The following is a 6,938-nucleotide window of genomic DNA, read 5'->3' as shown; positions in this document are numbered from 1 at the left end:
GCAGATTAATGTGGTTTTTTGGCACTTAAGAAAATTGGAAATAATTAATCTGTAATGGCATTGATGGAAAAAGTGTTCAAAATGTCAATAAAAGTGCTGCTTTAACAGTACTTCAAATATTCTACTTACGCAACTTAAGAGACACATTATCTGCCAGACTACACACTTTTCCATTAAGATCTATGAAAATCTGCAGGTGTTTAATTACCTGCTCTCCCATTGTTCCCTGGCTGCAGCAGGAGTAGTTTGAACACTACCATGTAAAAATTAATGTGCAATTTAACATAACGATTATGCAGATGAAATGAAAACTTTCCCGAGTTTCTATTTTGTGTGAAAAGTCTCACACAAATAAACTGTAAGTTGCTTTTCACCAGAAAGAGTTGTTTAAATATGTTCATTAATTTCAAAGCGTTTCTGACTTATAAAAAGTTAAGTATCACTATTGCAATAATCAACGTAAGACCATAAAATAGCCGGAAAAATACTGTGAGGGAAATTACATCTCATGAGAACAGTTTAAATACATGCTCTTTTTCCCAAAAAGGAGACTGTTCAATAAAGTCTTATTTCAGGACATCATTTGAGTTTTCACAGAATCAAACATGGTTGAAGTCGGAAGGGACTTCTGGAGGGCATCTGGTCCAACCCCCCTGCTCAAGGAGGGCCACCTAGAGCCTGTTGCCCAGGACCGTGTTCCACGCAGTTTTTGAATACCTCCAGCAAGGGAGACTCCACAACCCCCTTGGGCAACCTGTACCAGTGCTCACTCACCCTTGAAGTAAAGTGGTGTTTCCTGGTGTTCAGGGTGAACCTCCTGTGTTTCAGTTTGTGCTCATTGCCTCTGGTTCTGTCACTGGGCACCACTGAAAAGAGCCTGGCTCTGTCTTCTTTGCACCCTCCCTTCAGGTGAGATCCCCCCAAGCCTTGTCTCCTCTAGGCTGAACAGTCGCAGCTCTCAGCTTTTCATCATAGGACAGATGCTCCAGTCCCTTGATCATCCTTGTGGCCCTCAGTTGAAATCTCTCCAGTATGTCCATGTCTCTCTTGTACTGAGGAGCCCAGAACTGGACCCAGCACTCCAGGTGTGGCCTCACCAGTGCCAAGCAGAGGGGCAGGATCACCTCCCTCCACCTGCTGGCAATACTTTGTCTAATGCAGCCCAGGATATCATTTGCCTTTTTTGCAGCAAGGGTGTGTTGCTGACTTGTGTTCAACCTGGTATCCACCAGGACCCCCAGGGCCTTTTCTGCCAAGCTGCTTTCCAGCTGGGTGGCCCCCAGCATGTACTGGTGCCTGGGGTTGTTCTTCTCCACGTGCAGGACTTTGTATTTCCCCTTACTGAACTCCATGAGGCTCCTGTCAGCCCACTTCTCCAGCCTGTGGAGGTCCCTCTGGATGGCAGCATGACCCGCTGGCATATCAGCCCATTTCATGCCATCCGCAAACTTGCTGAGGGTGCACTCTGCCCCACCATCCACATCATTAATGAAGATGTTAAACAGAACTGGACCCAGTACTGATCCCTGGCATACACCACTAGCACCTGGCATCCAATTAGACTTTGCACCGCTCATCACCACCCTCTGGGCCCAGCCATTCAGACAGTTTTCAATCCACCTCACTGTCTGCTCATCCAGCCCATACACCAAGAGCTTCTCTATGAGGATCTTATGGGAGACACTGTCAAAGGCCTTACTGAAGTCCAGGTAGACAATATCCACTGCCCTCCCTTCATCTACCAGGCCAGTCACCTCATCATAAAAGTTTATCAGGTCAGTCAAGTTGGAAGTCAACCATGCTGACTATTCCTGATGATTTTCTCGTCCTTAATGTGCCTGGAAATGGTTTCCAGGTTCAGCTGCTCCATCGCTTTCCCAGGGATCAAGGTGAGGCTGATTGGCCTATAGTTCTCTGGGTCCTCGTTCTTGAAGTCTTTCTAACTTTTTTCTGTCAGAGTTTCATCAATGTCAGAAGGACTCAGACAACATGGTTGGATGGTTTTGGCCAAGGACATTTAGTATCCTGGGCCTGAACAAAATGCAAAGAAAGTCAAGAACTCAGGGACTTCTTCTGGAATTGGTTCAAGATCCAACCAGTTTTTCTGGCAGGCTTCTCATTTTTCCATTTCATGCCTTGTCCTTTCTAGTCAGACCCACAAAAGGCAAGCAGTATTTAGCTGTTTTGTTCACGAACCCTGAATTACATATATTTACATGTATACACAGGGACCCAGAAGGGCATCCCGCTAGGTCTTCATTAACTCCATCCATTGCTTGGTCTTTGGTACCATGCTTCACCCAAGATCAACAGTCTGGGAGCAAGCATCTGCTTTCTTTCCTTACAGAGGGGACTTCTCCTCTGTTTCTAAAACACCATAGTGTGAAAAAGCAGGAAAGAAAACATCCCATCTTTTGTGGAACAGCTCAGTGGTTAAATATCCTGTTCACAGCTCCGTGATACTTAGTTGTATTCACTCCTCAGGTTTAGGTGTTAAATACAGAGAGGCACCCTCCACCCTTGCTATAGAAGCTATCCTACACTACAAAAGAAGAATTAATTAGCAATGGGAGTAGGGAAAGAGGGAGTGGGGATAACAACATGGAATAGTCTCCAGGACACACCTGGACCTCTCCAAGGGAAGGAGTTTTAAGTTTCACTCACTGTTCCCTTTTAAACATTTTATTCAGTCTTCTGAAGGCAAATCTTATCTAACCAAAGCACCCTAGGATTTTTCAGTCTCTCTTCTGAGATTAGCACAAACTATCTGCTTGCAACTCAAGGGAACTGGATGTGATCCCTGTCTAAAGGGACACAGATCATTTCTGTCAGGCCCAGCTCCTCGATGCAATGCTGAAGGACCGTGTTACGTTGCACTCGCAGTGATGCAAAGCACTGGCCCCATAGCATCTTGCAACCCCAGTCCCAAAGCTCATGTTCTTCCTGAACCATTCAAGATAGAGATTGTCACACCACTGCATCAGCATTACAGACAGACAGATGAGTCCCTGGGCAGTCTGTATCTTTTACAATCTTTTGTGAAAAGAGCTTGTTGCTTTCAAAGATATCCTGGGATATATTTTACATTATTGTTGCCTCCTTAGATAAAAGGGCACAATTAGACCTTTCATTCTGCATATGCCCCTTATGTGGAAATTACCTCCAAGCTCTCAAGATAGCTATGGCTGTCAGAGGCAGGTTGTTCTCAAACCTGTTACAAAAAATGTGCGATGGATGAGATCAACTGCTTTGTTAGCCTCGCAGGCTTTCTGATTGAGGTACTTTCCCTGTGTAGAGGGCACAACCTGTCCCATCAACGCTATTACAGTTAGTGTTGCTAACTTAAATTTTATGGAAGTTATTTATAGCTTTCCACATTACCACTTTGGAACTGTAGAAACCCTCGTTGTCTTGTTTCAAGGCAAATTTAGGTTTGTTTTGCCTGTGCTCCAGACTAACCAAATCAGAAACCTGGAAGCTGTAAAGACCTGTCAGCAGGGGATTGCACCCAGACTAATAACCTCTGTAACAACCTGCAAAAGACAACCCAGATGTTCCCCAATTTAGTTTACAACCAGATTGTTATTAAGGTCCTTGACCTAGATGTAGCACAATCTTTGCTGTTCAAGGCTGAATGTCACTCTCAGTCCTGAAAAGTGCAAGTCCCAGGCTTCACCACAATATGTCTGACAACATGTGGATGCTGCATGAGGCGGTAGTAAAAATCTCACAGTGGGAATTTCCTCTCTCTTTATACCTGCTGCTGTTTACCACCAACCCTGACCAGCTGAAAAGACATCATTTCATAGGAGGTTGCCAAATTTTGCTGATTTTGCTGAAGCAAATTGGATTATGTAATTTTGATCTTTTTGCAAAGCTAAAAATGCAAAAAAGGGAGTGGAAGGGAGGTGATGAGGGAATCATGTTGAGAGCTTTAAATATATAGAATAGAACTGAGAGAGCAATACTTGTATTTAGTAGCTCGAAGAACCTTTTGGAGCATGAGAGAGAAAGAGAGAGACAAAGATTTAAATTCAATTCTTTTCTTTTCCTATTATGCAGGACTGCAGCATCAACAACCAGCAATTGAGAGAAGAGATACATCATTAAACTTATTTATAGCATTAACTACTTTGCATTCATCCACACAAGTGAAACTGTAAAAGGAAGGAAAAATTATAAAGGGAGTGTGTGGTTCTTTCATTAGCTTGTCTGTAATGTTGGATTGGTCCATAAATTAATGTGTAAAAGAGGACAGAAAAAAAAAAAAAAAAAGAATTCAAAGCTTTGCCATTGTAATTACAGCTCTTTAAATATCAAAAGACACAAAGAAAGATTCCTTTTGAAAAGAGTACCGATTCTCTTGGCAAGCCACTATTAAATACTTGCATAAATCTACAGTCTGTATCCTGCAAGCTGAGGTGACATTGCTATCATGGCTTACAGGTCTTTTCATGTGTCTATTGGTGCACTTCAGTATTATTTATATATTTTATCAAGACACATTCATGAGATAAGACACCTTCCTTCTGTCAAGGGTGAAGGGCTAGGAAGTAGCAACTGAGAAAGCTAGCGAGAAAAAGGGCCTTGATCAAAGGTCCGCTAATTTACTTGGGCTGTTCCAGATACGGACTCCGACAGTCTCTTTGGTACAACTCAGACACCCAGGTACAGTTTCATCACAGATTTACCAGTAGCTCCTCCATACCACGGCCCATGTACAAGTACCATGTCACAGCAGCAGACACCTGGCTGCATCCCTCTTGTCTTCCAGTTCACACAGTATTTGGCCCCAGAAAGCCACCAAAACTACCAGACAAAACAGATTAGTAAAACATCCTCTAATATGCAGAGCAGAGTGGATTACTAGGCATTGCAACTTCTAAATTAAATGCCACAGAGCTCAGCTCACGCCCCCAGTTTGCTTCTCCCAGGCAACCTTTCCCCACAGTCTGCCAGTGAGTCTCTGCCTTTCGAAGGGTGCCACAGATAACAGATCTCATACTTGACACCTGTCAGAATAAACTAATGCCCTTCGGCACTATACATTTCACAGATTGCAAACTTACTCAAGTTCACATATGAAGGCAAGTAGCTCAAGACATTTTCCAAAAAGGCCAAATCCCACATTGTATGGGGTTTCATAGACAAAAATAATCATGCACTGCACCTGAAATAATTCAGAAACAGGCTTTTTTTGAAGCTGAACAACTGCTTCCACAAGGTTGAGGTCAATACATGTGTGAGCAGCTGCAGCTTCTAACAGTTTTTCAAGGGACTGGCTGTTTCCTCAGGCTGCAGCCTCACAGCTCTCAGGCTGCCCAGAAGTTGCCCTGCTGATGCTCAATAGCCACAGAGAGATTCTGCGTGGAGGACAGCAGCATTAACCTTTGGTAATAGCACAGCCTGTGTTCTGATTTGACACTTTCAAACAAAATCCAGGGCACAGCTCATCAAATACACAATGGAAGAAGAGAGTGCTTTGGTGAAACAGAGCAACTTTTCCCCAGCTCCTAGAAACATAAGCCAATGCCCAGAAATGGGGATTTGCAGGACAATTTTTAGGAAATTGAGGACCCTGGGTGCCTGGGTGCTCTCCTTATCTTGGTCCTCAAACATGCAGTCAGAGTAGACCAGACGAGGCACCATCCCTTGTCACTTCCAGGTATTAATTTTCTTTTTTATAAAGGTAATCCAGCTGCAGGGAGGGAAGTACAGTGTGACCCAGTTGGTCAGAAAGAGGAAAGGACCACCTCAGCCTTCATTGCTGGGGACATGCAATGTAGAAATGTAGACCCCAGAAGTAGTGTGGGGCACACCACAGAGAGCTTCTTCCTGTAGCTCATACTCAAGTATTGCGGGTGAAACAGCTAATTACTAAGTGCAATAAATTTACAAAGCCAGCTACAGAGTTTGGGCAGTATCTCTGTCAATGCTTTGTATTTGAAGCAAACTGGCTTTAAGATTCAGTGGGAAGAAAAGCAGCTGCTATCACAGGTGCCCTAAGCGTCAAAAATATCCAGTACTTTTTCCACTAACTTGCCTGCTAGTGATGAAGAAAAAGTTCGAGAGCAGACCCTTGAGGTACACTGTATTGCCTGCTTCTAAGATTGACTTGACACCATTTAGTACAACCTATGCGCATTCTTCTTCGCAAGCTAACAAGCCAATTAATTATGAAAAGCAACAGGTTTTGGCCTAAAGCCAAATCACAGTGGTGTCATTAGTCTCTGCTTTGTAACAAAATCAAGAGTCCTGCCTGGATTACATTCTCTGAACTCTTCAGTTCAATGATACTGTGCTGTAGGACTCCAAGTAGATGCTGACACTTACACACACGTCGTAATAGTAGGCACAACGATAGCAATAATGTAAAGGATTTTTCATCTTTAAATATTCAGAATCCCTTTGTAAAAATGTGACCTCAAACCAACAAGCCTCTCCTGTGCATCTACCCACCTGAAGACAAAGGGACCTCACCTAGGCTAATACATAAAGTTTAGCTTGGAGGCTGCCTATCCACCAGCAATGCTCCCACCTCCAACCCCTCCCCCCCACCCCCAGCCTATTCCTGCTCTTTGTATTGCCCCCATCCCTGAATGTCCTTACCTCTGATTTTGTGCAGATTATCCCTAAAGACTGATTGCTCACAAATGTAATTTCAAGGAACAGTATTTTTAGAAAACAGGTGACACTGTATACATGACAAATATTTTGTTTCAACGAAGGTTCTAATTTAAATATAAAGTAAGTATGTTATTTACACCAAAAAGCAGATCTGTTGGGTGTACGATATACATTTTAAAAAGATACACACACATGGAGAAAATCAGTAAACTCTGAAGCAGAGACGTGATTTCAAGAGAGATGGTGATCCCCTAAAGATTTTGCCCAATTAGGTTGCACCTCTACTGCAATACTTTTAGGTCACCCTCCTG

The sequence above is a fragment of the Pelecanus crispus genome, chromosome 2 (genome assembly GCF_030463565.1).
Source record: "Pelecanus crispus isolate bPelCri1 chromosome 2, bPelCri1.pri, whole genome shotgun sequence".
Classification (NCBI taxonomy): domain Eukaryota; kingdom Metazoa; phylum Chordata; class Aves; order Pelecaniformes; family Pelecanidae; genus Pelecanus; species Pelecanus crispus.
The sequence above is the reverse complement of the archived record's forward strand: the minus strand, read 5'-3'. Positions refer to the sequence as shown.